Consider the following 16,952-nt stretch of genomic DNA (forward strand, 5'->3'; position numbering starts at 1 on the left):
CAGCTGCAGCAATAAATAACACATGCAATAGAATAAGTAATATCTTTTAGAAAGAACCTGTCAACTTCGGCTGATCTGGAAAGTCTGAAATGTAAAAAATGCAACATTTTCTAAATTTATCTTTTTTAATTTTCTGCGCCACACACATATATGATCAGAATTTACTGCTCTTGTCTCAAACCAAATTGGAATTCGCTCTTACTTCCTGTAAGCGAAGAGTATTAAACCTATGCGACATTCTGATGGCAGAAGTACTGGTTGCAAGTAAATATTTATTTGTTCAATGCCAACATCAATGGATATACAGTGTGTGTATATATATATATATATATATATATATATATATATATATATATATAGAACAATAAAGAGGGGCACTCACCAGACTTAAAAGATTAGTTCAGTTTTATTCCAACAATCACATACAGTCAGGTGCATAAATATTGGGACATTGACAGAATATTCGTATTTTGACCTCTATTCACCACCACAATGGCTTTGAAATGAAACAAACAAGATGTGCTTTAACTGCAGACTCAGATTTAATTTGAGGTTTCTATATGTGCCTCCCACTTTTTAAGGGGCCAAAAGTAATGGGACAAACTAACAATCCTAAATCTAACTTTCACTTTTTAATACTTTGTTGCAAATCCTTTGCAGGCAATTACAGCCTGAAGTCTGGAACGCATAGACATCACCAGACGCTGGGTTTCATCCCTGGTGATGCTCTGCCAGGCCTCTACTGCAAATGTCTTCAGTTCCTGCTTGTTCTTAGAGCATTTTCCCTTCAGTTTTGTCTTCATCAAGTGAAATGCATGCTCAATCGGATTCAGGTCAGGGCACTGAAGATGATGTAAACTACTGGGGCTAAACTCTGAAAAGCTTCACTTTTTGGAGTTTAGTACATTGGGGTCAGTTTGTAGTCCCTATTGATAATATTGGGGACTGCGATCTGCTGCGCTAATTAGCACTTTCCTGGAGATTTCTGTGAAATCTCCTGCATTATGCCATTAATAAACTGCAGTTTCTGCATAATCTTATGTAACAAACTGATTGATACATAGGCTCCTATGTCATAATTTAGTATTAGCCATCTACTGTATATAAAAAATGCAACACATTGGGTATATAGATCAGCTAGTTATAAATTATAAGATGCCCTTGAATATGTTTTCTACAAGTTGTTGATCAGGTTTTGAACTGGTGCGGTATTATCATGGCATACAGCTATATAAATAAACCCAGAGCATACACCTAATAAGCCTAGAGCAATAATTCAACAAGGTAAACAATATAGTAAAAGGCATATCCAGTACTTAGTTCTAAGCTCTGCAAACTGTGGCCATTCTTTATAATACATGAAATTTGATCTCATGGACATGGCTATATTAAACCCAGTAAATTTGGTATGATTCAGATAAAATATGGCACAAAAACTAGACCTAAGGTGGAGGTCTCCTGCCCCGCCACCCCCCCTCCCCCTCCACAACTTCTGTTCTGTTGTTGTCCTCCTTCAGCGTGTGCTGCGCAGGAAAGGCACATCTCTAGAAGCTGATTGGTTGGTACTTTATCTCTCGACACTTTATCTCTCTCCAAGGCTTAGTAAATCTCCCCCTTAGTCAAGATCTCTCATCTTTCTTCCAGAAAGTCAACTTGTTTTGTCATGGACAACAATGTTAAAAATGGCATTTAAATATGTTAACTGCTGGTAATAAGATGTGTAACAATTTAGCATGTGTGATGTGTGGTACATACTTAATTTTTTGAATGGCTTAATTAGCTAAAACAGCGCTGTTTATCTAATGACCAATGGGCCGTCCAAGAACTTTTTGAGGCTCTCAGACTCCCATAAAGCTCTAAGGACCATGCTGACATTATTTTTTCAAAAATTTCTGCTGACAATCTTACAGTGCCTTGAACTGGACAAAATAAAAATTCCAAGCATTACTGTCATGCTATTTGTATGAGCAAGATGCTCGATCTGCTTAGTGTTATCTAATTACACGGAAGGGCTCACATTCAGTCTTTCAGTCTTTTGCACTTCAGTGATCCTTGTACTTCTATACAGAGTCAATATTGAAACACCTTCATCTTTCAAGTGTTAAAAAAAGATGCACAGCACCATTTTCCTATCATTTTCCAGCCCTCTTCAAGAGCACTTATGAGCTGTTATACTGAAAGCACCATGGTAATAAATCCTTTCTGGAATTGGGAACAGTCTGGTTAATTTATACAGACAAATTCCAATTCAGAAAACCGCCATAGAGGTTTAGTTCTGTTCTATGGTATGGGTAACCTATGAATACAGTATATGGTGTGCGAAACAAAGAGATAAAGCAGCAGATAGAATTTTATATTAAAGGAAGGTTTAAAATCAAGTATGAAGCAAATAGAGGAAAGAACTGAAAATGCCACAGTAAATGGAATGACTGACAATACACAGATAAAGGGCATAACAGGGCTTAACAGCGCCCTGTGCCGTCCCCACTTCCTTTGTGCATAACATCAGGATGTTGCGCTTAGTGGGTGGGGCTTCCAGCACCCAGAAGTTCAGCAGTGCCAGGAGTGTCTTCAAGACAATCAAGGCAGCTGTCCACACTGTAGTGACTGCAGGGTGCTATTCCCTATTTACGGCCCTGCACATATATGATGTATATATCTGCTTATTGATAAATGGGATCTGAAAACTGTATAGTGGAAAACTCAGACAGGGCTGTAACTAGGGGTGTGCGAGATGTGCTGTTGCACACGGCCTTGGGGGGCACCACTGTCACTTCTGCACGGCACCTGCATTGGCTTGCATGATGCTTAGAATGGCAACCTGCAGCCAGTAGCATCCAAGGGACACTCCAGGCTGGCACCCTGTAGCTCCAAGCAGTGCACCACTTCCTAAAGCCGGCGGCCCCATCCCCTAGGCATGATCTCTTGAAGTCACGAGTTTAGGGGGTAGGGCCGACACAGGGCATACCCCATATTAAATGGTAATTTAATATGGGGTACTGACATGTTATATCAATTTATTCATGACTTACCTATGATAGTACCCATGCAAGGACCTGTACTAATTAATTATGGGAAGGGTGCTAGTACTAGGCAGAAGGAGCCTCTACCTTCAAGTGTACATTACATACACAAATACAGAGTAAAAGAGTGGGGGCTTGGATTGCACACCCTAATTTTAAACATAATAAGAGGTGCTGCCATGCTGAAACTTGTAGTGCCATGCAGAAAAAAGAAAATGCAGGTGCATACTTACGCTAAACACTAAGACTACCAATAGTCAGTATTTTTAGTGCTTAGAGTGTACAACTGCATTTTCTTTTTTCTGCATGGCACTACAAGTCTCAGCATGGTAGCACTTATTATGCATAATAAATCACAATAATGTATCTTACACTGGGCCAGTAGGTGTCCTAAGAGATGTGACAGGCTGATGCATCAGATTATCTAATTGAATTGGTGCATATGGACACAGTAAGTAAGAATTGGCTTTACCAGTTCTTTCCAAGGCAGCAATATAGCGACATTTTCTCTGCGCTTGCCATTCTAGACTAAGCTAGGGATCCCAACAGAAAGGAATAGGGAACATTTCCATGTTTCTGACTAGTGGTATTTATAGTGTGTTCTAGTCCCAGAGCAATTGCTTATTTCAGTATTTTGCACCATCTGAGCTCATTTTCTGGTAGCTGTGGGGAAACTTAAGTATGTACAGTATGTGTATTGTCATTGTGATTACCCGCTATTAATATTTGAGACATCACCAATTAATACTCTGTACAACCATCAAACATATAGTTGGGGTTGTTAGGCACAGGTCATTTGGTGTACTGCCCTATTTACTATGCAGAATCCTTTTACACAAAACATTTCTCATCAACTTTGAGATGAGCACAATTTCCAACACTGTTCAGCAATATATTCACCTTGTTCTGCATTTGACCACAATATTCAGAGGAATTTTGCCTCTAGAGTTCTACTCCCCCCATTGTCATTTCATCTCTACTCTTATGGAGCGTACACACGGTCAGATTTGTCAGACTTGTCAGATTTGTCAGATGAACAACTGAACGATTTGAACGATTGAACGATTTTTGACTGCATTTAAATGAATGGAATCGTCCAAGTCTGACTGCAAACACATCAGATGTCAGATATCGTTATCTGACAAACGGGAACGCGCAACGTTGATCGTCCATCGTTCAGGCATGTCAGATATGAACGATTTTCCTTCAGATATGAACGACTGAACGATTTTTAAATCGTTATCGTTCATATCTGAAGGAAAAATCTGATCGTGTGTATGCACCATTAGACTATAAATTCCACTAAATGCTAATTTACACTGTGTAAAATGACATTTCTTGGAATTACAGAGCAAAAGAAAAACTTAAATTTGTATTGCCGGATGATGGTCGTATCTCAAATCAAGATTTTAACGAATTTTCTCCCCAATTTCACTCATCTCTGCTAACACCTCAGCTTTTTGCCATAAATTATAACTTTCAATAGGACAAATGTTCACATTTATTTCCACATGTGAATATTTAGAAAACAGAATTGAAAATGAACCTTTAAAAAATTCAGTTTCATTAAAATTTACATGAGCCTTCTTCAAAAATGCTAAATATTATTGAAACGATGTGGTTCTGCAAAAGTCGCGCACCCCAAAGACTGGTCCAGTCACAGAGTAAGGGACAGCAGCACTACCATACCTCAGACCTCTTAGCACCTTCCACATGGAGAGATGCAGGACTGAATATTTATCTGAACAATACTCCCTAAGTGGATTATGGAAACATTTTTGCTACAGATGAGCCTTTCACAGAAGATGGACTGCATGCTGCTCTTACATTTACCTCAACTGGGAAAACCCTCATGATAAATGCTTTCTGAAGGAATTAGACCCCTACATTTTTAAACACGCTGATAATTGTCACTGAATCACTATCCCTCTCACCTGGTGTCTCCTCTGTTCATGTCATTGCTATTCCTAAATCATTGCTATTCCTAAATGATTTGTGCCGTAGATATACTATAGTAGCTGACAAACTTGAAAGAACTGTGCTCTGAGTCTTGGCTTTATTACATGGCTTTTTTGTAACAAATCCAGACTCTATGGCTGTGAAAGTGTAGTCACTAGCTGTGCATAGTATATCTCCATGGGCATCAGGAAAATCTTTGGGAAGTTCAGAATTACAGTTTTATTTATGGACATTTGTTGTTTTTTTAATAAAGATTATGAAGTTTAAACTGGTAAATCTTTGTCAATCTTAGTGTTCATGCCTATTATTTATGCCTTGCATCTATGAAGAATTGCATTCTTCAACAATTATAGTTCACATAGCAGATTGCCTCTCTGGGCTTGTGTCAGGATGTGTTGCCCATTTGCCTCTGAAATCATACTCATTCCCAATAAAATGAAATCACTTGAGAGACTGGCAAGGATTTATGGCTCACCTACCTTTTGCCTGGGTTGACTGTAGTCTGAGAGAGATGTTGTTGCAGTTAGAAATGGCCATTGACCATCGATGGATAACAACCATATATGGTTGACTATTGGCAGTTGGTTTTGTCATCAATGGCAGAGATTCAATGGTTAACCGCCATTGATGGTATAGATGCCCCTGATATTTTCTTTCTATTGGGCTCGGGACATGAAGCCCATCTCCATACCCAATGCAACCTGTGAAGCCCCACCCCCACTTCTGATTGGCCCACTATCCAGTGAGAATACAGCAAGGTTGATCATCGGTGAGTGAAACCATTGATGGTTTCTTTGTAGATGGTATCATACCATTAAGACTAGCCACCAATGTGCGCGCGAATGTGGGAGCTACCAGCAAATTGTTATGCCCTTGGAAACCCATCAACTGATGCTATAAATCAAAAGTAAGCCTATCAGAAGATTGCTAGGTGTTTGCTAGTGCTGCTGGCTCAACTGACTGGATGGCAGTCAATAGATCAACAATAGAAAGGTTGATAGTGTCTAAGTATACTCCAAATGATCAACAGGTACAAAAGGTTGACATGTATGAAGACCAACAGGTACAAAAGGTCAACATGGTCAAAAGGACAGCATTGGAATGGTCAACACAAAAATGGTCAACATGTTTTTATGTTTTTTTTTTTTTTTAGGGTTGGGGTTAGGCTCTAGAAGGGACGGTTAAGGTTAGGCACTTACCCCGATGGTTAGGGATAGGCACTAGGAGGGATAGTTAGGGCTAGGCACTTACCCCAATGGTTAGGGTTAGGCACCAGAAGGGAGGGTTTAGCTTAAGCACCAAGGGGAGGGTTAGGGTGAAGACTATGGTTAGAAAAAAAATGTTGACAATTTTTGTATCGACCATTCAAATGTTGACCTTTTGACCATGTCAACCTGTTGTACCTGTTGCTCTTTATCCATGTAGATATTTTGTGTTTTTCGTTTGTACTTATCCACCTTTTGTACCTGTCGACATATTGCCTGTCTACCATTTGGCGTCAATTTTTTGACTGTCTATCTAAATAGTGCAGACCTTTTAATCCACATACTATCTGACTACCTGTTTCTGTCTGCTCCCTGAACTGCTCATTTGTTTACCAAACTGATTTGAACTACCCACTTATGCTTGCTTTCAGCATGATTCATCCGTGTACTAGTAAGCATCCTGATAATGTTATTGTGTTCTGTATACAGTACATTTCAGCATACAGACTTGGCTCAAAGTCCTGGTTCACTCTTTGGGGCCTATTTATCAAATAATGTTTGCAGTATATTCCTTAAAAACAGTCATATTCAGGGGGATACGTGCAAATATTATGTTTATCCTAAATGTATCATTGGGACCAGCAGATATTGGGGCTGCGGTCTCTCCATTTCCGACAGCAGCTGCAGCTACCATAGGTTTCTATAAGGGCTGCAAAAGCAAACAGAGTTCTCAAACAAGGCGCTATAGGTAAATGAATGAATAAATAAATAACTGTCGCAGCTGTGTGGAGGGGTGCAAAACCTCCTATTTGAATCTCAAAAGAGAGATTAGAACAAAAAACAGAACAGATCACAGTGCTGAACCACAATTAGGATAATGATACAAATTTACTAATTATCTAAAACTGTAATTCATTTAATCAATCAGAATAACAAAATGAAAACATATGTAGCAGGTAAAAAAGCAGGAGCGACAATCAATATCACAATAAGTGTAGCACAAAGAACCAAGCCGTATAACAGAATAGCAAATTGTAACAATATAATCATACCCACATTGGGCTGTCCAATTTTTATGCCCTCCGATAACGGATGTCTCCTTTGTCGCTTATATGAAAATTGCACAATGTCACGAAGAAGAGCTAGTGGATAAGCGATAGCCTGTAAAGCAAAGCAAGGTTCCGTGTGTTAGAACCGTGTGACAGCAGCTACATTAGCCTGTTCTCTCACCGCATGAGTGGAAATCCAATATCCGTGAAAGCAGCTGAATGCAAACAGCTCCAGAAACCCCAACTGGGCTATAAGGGCTGCAAAGCTGTCAGATTTACGAAACTCTGACATATGAAGTCTTCCGGAGTTTGGCCCGATAAGTAACACCATCTCCAGGTGGCATTATCCTATACTGTACTAGCCTATGGGCTACTTTTGCAAAACTTACCAGGAGAGGTTTCCTCCAAGGCAAGGGCCGCCGCACATGCATGGTCAGTAGATAGAGGAGTGAAGAGACAGTTTATGCGGTCACTTCATCCTGAGCACATCAGTATCTCTGTCCCTGTGTGTGTACATTGATACATTCAGGTAATATTTAATTTGTTATTGACATGGTGATAACAAGTTACATTTATTGGCTCTAAAACCCAATAATTGAAAATATGCCCCTTTGACTGCCAACTCGGTCTTAATATTAGTGCTGTTAAGTCTAAATAAATAATTCACATTCATTCTGCTGAAACCTCTGACTTGTTAACAGCTTGTTACCATAGAGTACCCTGCCACTGGAAACATTCCCTAGAGTACTAAGGGGAAGGTGTGTCCATGAATATTACCACTGTTATAGTCTTAGACCACCCCTTTATCCCCAGAATGCAGCATCTACCCCTATTTTCTTTAAATCAACTACATGATGTGACTACAAATGATATACAGTATATAAGCAGCCTGACCTTGTAGAGGAGAGTGTAATACTAAAGTGGATTACAATAAGTAACCAGGGTGCTCCTCCAATTACACAGTTTAGATTTACTGTAAGAGAGTCCCCTTTTTGAATCAACTGTTTCCTCCTTCTGTGTATCAGTTAATTGGAACATTATACATTATACATTCTACTGGCTTCTATACTGTGCCCCTGTGAGTTGTGAGACTGCAGCATTTCTTCTGAGTCCACTCATGTGGATGATCGTGGGGAAGCCGTCATATTGAAAGCTGTGACAGGGGCAGATATGTTTTTTGGATGGATAAAATGCCTGAAATATTAAGTTAGATTATAGCCCTTGTTGTTTCTCCATCTTAGCAGGCACTGAGTACTTGTCCTTGTCATTTAAGTGGCAGGGCAGGTTTATGTACTAAGTGAAATTAGACTCCAGTCTGAGGTGTGGGTTCATGCGTCTTCCCGACTGTTAAAGACTTAATTCATTTAAATATTGTTTTGTGCCTGCTGTTTCAGGAGCTGCTTTTACGTAATGAAGTGTATAAATGTCAACAATTGTACATTGTTAAAGGGCTATTGGAAAATATATACCGAAGCCTGACAGACTATGTCACATAATATACAAAGGGTAAAATAATACAAGTAGTTAGTAAAATGTATGGTTACATAATCCTATGATGCAAAGCTCTTTTAAGAGCTACTTATTGCATATACAGTATTAACTTGAACCCATTTTATACTTTGAGACTTTTACAGAGAATTGTTTGCTTTGGTTAACATATGGTAACAATTTTGCAAAATGCTTTACACTAAATTAGCTTTCCAGTTATTGTACTTAAATTGAAATTCTTATCTTGCCAGGAATTTGGAATTAAATAGTTTAAAAAACATGTTCTAAAAGAAACAACATATCTCAGCCTGTATACTATAAGTATGAAAAATCTGAGACAGTGAAAAAGGGGGAGATGGGGAATAATCCAATGCTATAAACACTTGTGATTTTTTTGTAGGGATGCCGACCGCCGGCTTCCCGACTGCCAAATCTTCATACCGATCCCGGTTAAATTTAAAATTGTATTACATAGATTAAAATGGCAGCAACTTGCCTAAGGGTCTGTATCCCCAAATAATGTGTACCACAAACAACCTATTTTTGATACATACAGTATATATCCTGGTTATGTTGGAGTGATTCACGTGACGTGACGTTAATATGGTGTTTAGCGCTGACAATGGCGGCACTACACCAATCCAGTATCACCTCAACATTACATGATGTGTGGCAGTCATGTATGGTTGATGTGCACACTGTATATAGGTAAGGAAGACTGCCGAGAATGGGGGAGGAGGGGAATCATTGGTGTATCGGGTCTCCCGACTTCTGTTGCCAGCCATGCCTGCACCAGAGTAGCCTCCCATCAGCAACAGTAGGTAGATGGGTGGAAGTTGCGGGTGACAATTTGTGTGTATGGCTAGGTTGAGGCTTCCTTCTGGGTCCCAGAGGCTTCAGCTTGCTGGCCAACATGAAGCAGGCAATGCCACAGCTGTACTGTGTGACCCCACTGCATCAGAGCAGCTGCTGATCCTTTTTCTACACAGCAGTAGCAGTGAGATGGGGGGCATCAAATAATCTTGTGCTTAGGGGCGACCTGACCCTTAAATGTGCCATTGTCATCCTGATAAAAATGCAATCCTGAATTGTGTATACCTTTAAGTGGAGTGAAGGACATGGCAAACCAGTTACTTACACCTTTCAGGAATGTGGCTGTCCCAGTTCATGTGTAGAGAGTTGGCAGAAATAATAAAATGTGTTTGACAATCTCATGTATACAGTAGGGGCATAACTATGCATGTGTGGGCCTTATAGCAATATTTTGTAAGGGCCCCCATGTACCACCCAAAGGTTGAAAGAAAAACAAAACATTGGGCTTTCACTGGAAAGATGGTGCATTCTATTTACAGGCACTGTAGCAGCTGCACCCCCTGCTACTTTTGTAGTTACATCTTTACTGTCAATAAAATATGTAAGTATAGTAAAAGTGTCAGGACCTTATCTGACATGTCTAAAATTGTAAACAAAAATTAGTCAGTGTTCCAGGCTGGCATTGTGGTTATTAAAGAATGTTACAAACTTGGGGGTTACAAATTGAACTGAGGCATGACTCGGTTCCCTTTGCCAAATCCATGTCTCAAATCAAGACAGAACATCATAATTCTGTAATTGTCGGATCACGTGTTTTTTGGATTGCATATATATCCCCCCTGAAGCAGTTCTGCCTTTGTGGATCTGTGCAGGCTTACTTATGTGTGAAAAAAAATAGACCAATAACCAGCCCTGCACCTCTCAACCTGTTATGTACTCTTCAATAACCTTCCGGGGGTCTGTGTACACCCCCCCTACCTGTCAACGGCAGCAGCCTTTGTCTCCCCAGCCGAGCACATCTGCTTGTACTTCACACTCTGCTGATAGGTTATAAACACAGCTATAATGTTTGTTTTAGATTTTACATCTGTCACTGTCTGCTATCTTTGAAAAATCTGATTAAAAAAACAAAGATCTAAAAAGTACATATAAGGTATTTAAATAAAAAAAAAGCGACATTTTTCTTGTTACCGAAAAGTGAGCATGGATAGAAGCGATGTAAAAGCAGAGCTAAAGATGATTTTACTATAACTGGGGATTTTATTGTACCTCTATAGCTACGTGTTTGTTGCACCAACATTTGAAAACAATGCAATCTAATTTATGGAAATTTCAGTTTCAAAGTTTGATCATTTTGATCTGCAAGTATAACAATTGTGTCTGTGTGTGAAGGCAAACTGAATAATTTACAATAGCATTTTTTATGTACAGTCTCAAAATCTCAGTATTCATGCAATTGATATATTTAAATGACCATATTTCAGTCATTCCAAGTCTACAGTCATAGGCGTGCACAGATACTGGCACAGGAGGTGCCACTTCGGGACTTCCCCCTCCACCAGGTCATGGACAACCCCGTCCACACCTCCCAATGGGACATAGACTAGTTACCTGGATGGCCAGGTGAGTCCAGGTGAGAAGTGTATGTTCCAGAGGGAGGGAGAACGGTGGAGGGAAAGTGCCTCCTGTGCCGGCGTCTGCGTGCGCCTATGTCTACAGTTCATTCAGTGATTAGATTGTTCATACAGTGAATTAGTGGTTGTGTGTGTGAATCTTAATTAAACAACAATGTATTATGAATCCCAAAGCCTGCTCTGTGTGAACCCCTTAGAACCCAGGCTAGCAAGGTCTTCTGCCACTAACAACCGCCCGTTGTTCCCTTAGAACTGAGACATGTTCACTGGTACTTAGGCAGCCGCCTGGTATTAAAACTTGGGATAGTAGGGATTCACACAAAAGTACAATAAGATTCAGTGGTGAAAGGAATGACAGAAACAGATACAGGTATGGGTAGGCTTGAGAGTCGATGGAACAACTTAGTATACCGATGATGCAGCAAGAACTGGTAGCAGAGCTTGGAGTACCAGTGATGCTGCTTTGATAGCTGATGGTGTGGCTTGTGAGCCGATGGTGCGGTAGGAGCCATTTGCAGAAGTTGGTATGCATGTGCAGTGGCTTTAGAGCTGATGGTGCGACTTGGAGTCAGTAGCAGATGATTATACTCAATTGATGTGGCTTTGAGAGCCAATGGTGCGGCTTGGAGCCAGTAGCAGAAGAAAGTACGCAATCGATGCGACTTTGAGAACCAATGGTGCAGTCTGAAGCCGGTTGGAGAAGAAAGTACACAATTGATGCGGTTTTGAGAGCCGATGATGCGGCTTGGAGCCCATAGCAGAAGTTGGTATGCATGTGCAGTTGCTTTGGAGCTGATGGTGCGGCTCAGAGCCGGTAGCAGATGATTGTACACAATTGATGCGGCTTTGAGAACCGATGGTGCATTTTAAACCCCCATGAAAATTCTGTTCTGCCAAACAGATTAGAGTGTTGGCTTTTGGTAAAAGCCGGATAATGGGTCCTGGGGGTGTGGATGTGAGAAGAGAAGGGAGGGCTTAATCCACAGGCTGTTCCAGGTGTTGGGTCTTTCAGTCTGAGAGCAGGCTGAGTAGTAGTTGCACCTGGAAGTGGTTCATATAAGCTGGATCAAGATTTGGTTCATTGTCTCATACATCAGGGGTGAACAGTTTTGTGGTGAGGCAGTAGGCCTTGCCACCTTGAGAAAGGGAGTGATTTGTGTAGTTAGTGCCCAGATGGGCTAGGATTTATTTTTATGTTTTGTTTATTTTATTATTTATATTGCACAATAAAAACTGGTTCCTACGAAAACCCTGGACTGGTGTGCTGTTTCCTGGCTGCTGTGTGTAAGGAGGTGTCCATCTACCCCAGGAGAGGGACCCTTTACCGCAATCATATCACTATATATATATATATATATATATATATATATTGCAGAGGTGCGGCATTCAGGGCATAACTCACAAAAAACTCAGAGGCAGGCTTTTCAACATTTCAGTTACTCCAACTGTCGTCAGGAAATACAAAGTGAAGTGAACACATACCTTATATAAGCTACACCACGTGAAGCCGAATACCCGGGGACCAAGACTGCACAACCATCCGGCACTCACACTGGATGACATCATCACACTGATAGCGTACGGTGATGCCCCCATAGTGCACCACCATCACCATGGCTACAAGATAAATACACAGATAGTGAAAAAACAAACAGTACAAAAAGAGGTTATCCAGGCACTGTCATCATACTAATAACGAGGCTACTCCCAGTATACACTATAATATAGAAAATAATAGCAATTAAACCAGAAATGATCTACTGTCACAAATAATGTCCTTACAAAAACTAGCAATAGAGATGTTTTCATTTAATCCTTTAGGATGCAATACATTCAGGTGCGCTATCCAACATGCTTCACACTTTAATAACATTCTAGCATGATCACCACCATGTAACAATGGGGGTATATGGTCGATTGTTCTGTAGCGGAGGCTAGATAAAGGATGATTAAATTCGGCAAAATGCCGTGCTACAGGCTGTTCACTTGTGCCGGAACAAAGCACATTGCGAATGGCTGATCTATGCGTTGTCATGCGCTTTTGAATTTTCTCTCAGTTTTTCCTATGTACTGTAGCTTAAGCCGCATGGGCAAATAATTTGATAAACTACATAGGAAGAATTACAATTAAGATATTGTCGAATCTGCATCATTTTGCCACTATGGGAGTGGGAAAAAGAGTCACCTGGAATTAAAAATTGACAGGTTACACATGAACATTTTATACATCCTAATATTTTAGGAAAAAAATGGGAGCTTTTTGAGGATCTTTGTAATTTAGAGACATCAGTCTTTACTAGAAAATCACTTAAATTGCGTCCATGTGAATAACACGGCACCAAAAGACGGAATATTGTCGTCTGATTTAATGAGAGGCAAGTACTGTTTAGGTATTTTATTAAACACTGGGGAAGCTGTATTGTATCTGTTAGCCCAAGGTACCCTGGGTTTAACAGCACTTTTGGATTCTGCTTGGAAAGGAGTTTGTTCCTATCCAATGCTAATACTTTTAGTTTGGTTTCATATTACTGTTTACGACTATAACCTCTACATGAAAACCATTCTATAAATTCATCAATCTGTTGCATAGCTGTTCTTACATCGCTATTGATACATCTCACCCTAATCATTTGAGAGAATGGGAGACCTCTAATTAAACTTCTAGGGTGGCAGCTTTGTGCCTGTAGAAGCATATTTCTGTTTGTAGGCTTGGAATACATTCAGGTCACTATTTCATTATTGACAATAGAAATATTTGCATCTAGGAAATTCATTTCCTTACTATCCACGCTATATGTAAATTTGAATGGGACATCACTCTGGTTATGAGATTCAATCAACTTATGTAGTAACACTTCCTCCCCTTGACAAATATTTATCAGATCATCTATATAGCGCACATATAAAAGAATCTGAGTGGAAATTAGGGGATCACCAAAAAATTGCTCATTTTCTACCACAAACATCACTATATTAGCATAGACTGGTGCTGCACAAGAGCCCATGGCACAACCTCTTGTAACAAATAGTGTTTGTCGAATTATTAGTCAAAATAAGTTCAAATAGCCATAAGATAGTGTTCATCAGGGCTGGAGAAAATGATGACTTGGTAGATAAAAAGTTCTTTACACAATGGAGGCCAAAATCATGAGGTATAGATGTGTAAAAGTTGTCCACATCTATACTGGCTAGCCAACTATCATCCGAGATTAAAGCCAAGTTTCCTAATTTGTTGAGTAAATGGTGGTGTCAAGTAAAAATGTGGGTTCCTTTTGTGGTTGTAGCTGAGAGTCTAGAAAAACCGCTGATGGTTGCAAAAGTGAGCCTCTAGCAGAAATTATCGGCCGACCTGGAGGTGGGTCAATGCCCTTATGAATTTTTTCTAATAGTGTAAAAGATCGGCAAGATAGGGAATTCTGGAATGAGCGTATTCATTAACTTTTCTGACATACATCCATGGTCTACAGCTTGTTGTAAAATAGTTTGCAATTTTCTCTTGCATGCCAGTGTAGGATCCCCTTGTAGCTTAACATAAACCCTATCGTTCAATTATTGTTTTCAAGCTTCCAAGTTATAGTCCTAGATCTTGAAGGACGATGGCCCACCTTTATCTGCACTTCGAATAATTAGATTACTATTATTTGATCAAGATGAAAGGCTTGCCATTCAAAAGGAGATGAATTGTCCCTTTAGTAATTTCTGATTTAGTGACTTCCTGGTCTATAATTCGCAAGTAGGTTTTAATACTGGGATTATTTGACTGAGGTTCAAATGTGGAACGTGGACAGAATTGTTTCAATTGTTGAGGTATAATATCTTTATCTGAGATTGTTGTATCACTCTTAAAAAACTCTTTAAGCTTCAATTTCCTTTGCAAGAAATGTTTCTCCACATTCCATTGAAAGTCGTCGAATGGCGAAAGTCCCTTAATGAGCAGACTATATTCACTTTCAGAAAGTTCATATGATATATAAGTTAATAATTAGGTCTTTCTGGAATAAGGAGGTCTTCCTGCACATCCTTTGCCTCTGATTTTGGCACCCTCTCCTTGTAAAGTGCCTTTGCGCACATATTTTTCTGCCCTAGTGACCACCCCAAAAGGACCGGCTGCATGATCTAATTTCTCTGACTCCCTGTTGAAACTGATGTTGTACTGAGAGAACTCTGGCCCTGATTCAGAGCCAGACGCTCTGACAGAGCGCTCGCTCTGAATCAGGGCATCTTTTTTTTTTTTATGGAGCGGCCTCCTGGCCGCTCGCATTGCTGTGGGTTGCCACCCACAGCTAATGCGAGCGGCCAGGATGATGGTCGCGATGGTCAAGACCATCGCGACCATCAGGCTTGTGACGAGACCCTTGTGGTAGGGTCTCATGGCCGCAAGCCCCAGAGAGCTTTCGGCTCAAACAGAGCCGAAAGATCACCCACTGACATCACTTGTGATGTCAGTGGGGCCGCCTCCAAACGGTAGGCGTTCCCATGGGAACGCCTCCGTCTGGGCAGCCACCCCCCAAACCCGCCCACCAAAGGGGGCGTGCTGTCACTCAACATCTACAGCACGCCCCCTTTGATGCGAGACCTGGAGCGACGGATTGCCCGTCGCTGTCCAGGTCTCGCGCATGCGCACGACGGAGCCGGCTCCGCCGTGAGCATGCGCTCTGGGCCACCATCGACCTGGTTGCAAGCGCTCAGCACTTGCGACTGGGTCTGAATCAGGCCCTCTGTTTCAAATATGTATTCTTGCTGAAGAAATATATATATATAATTAATAATTAAAATAAGTTTTGTTTTGCGCAATTTCTGTTATAATACATTTACATTTAAATTTCATCTTCTACTGTTTTTCAATAATGTATTTAATTGTTGGCCATTAGCTGCACATAGTGGAGCTTAGTAAAATCTGTGATGTTGCTGTACCATCAGGGCCGGCGCTACCATTAGGCAACTTTAGGCATGTGCCTAAGGGCGCCAGCCACTAGAGGGCACCTCTGGATCCACACAAAATAAAAAAAGAGAAATGGAAGTTTGATTCAGTCCCTGCAAGCAACCGGATCTCCCCCAGCCCCTGGCACTGCAATCTCACCTGTCAGTCCGGTAGAGTCAGCACTCAGCAACAGTGATGAGAGCCCTTTCCCCTGCATTCTCCTCCTTCCCTCCGGAGCTTCCGCACTCACAACAGAAGCTTCTCTCCCCTAAGCAACACGAGGAACAGGACTGCTGCTGCAGCTGAATGGAGCCAGGTAAGTGTTCTCTGTTATGTATGTATGAGTGCTGGCAGTATTAGTGTGTGTGCATGTATGTATGTGTGCTGGCAGTGTTAGTGTGTGTATATGAGTGCTGGCAGTGTTAGCATGTGTATATGAGTGCTGGCAGTGTTAGTGTGTGTGTATGTATGTGTGCTGGCAGTGTTAGTGTGTGACTATGAGTGCTGGCAGTGTTAGTGTGTGCGCATGTATGTATGAGTGCTGGTAGTGTGTGTATGTATGAGTGCTGGCGGTGTTAGTATGTGTGTATGTATGTATGAGTGCTGGTAGTGTGTGTATGTATGAGTGCTGGCAGTGTTAGTGTATATATGTATGAGTGCTGGCAGTGTTAGTGTGTATGTATGTATGAGTGCTGGTAGTGTGTGTATGTATGAGTGCTGGCAGTGTTGGTGTATGTGTATGTATGTGTGCCGGCAGTGTTAGTGTGTGTATATGAGTGCTGGCAGTGTTAGTGTGTGTGTATGTATGTATGTATGTATGTATGTATGTATGTATGAGTGCTGGTAGTGTGTGTATGTAT

This window comes from Taudactylus pleione, unplaced genomic scaffold (genome assembly GCF_031769625.1).
Source record: "Taudactylus pleione unplaced genomic scaffold, aTauple2 ptg000774l, whole genome shotgun sequence".
NCBI lineage: Eukaryota > Metazoa > Chordata > Amphibia > Anura > Myobatrachidae > Taudactylus > Taudactylus pleione.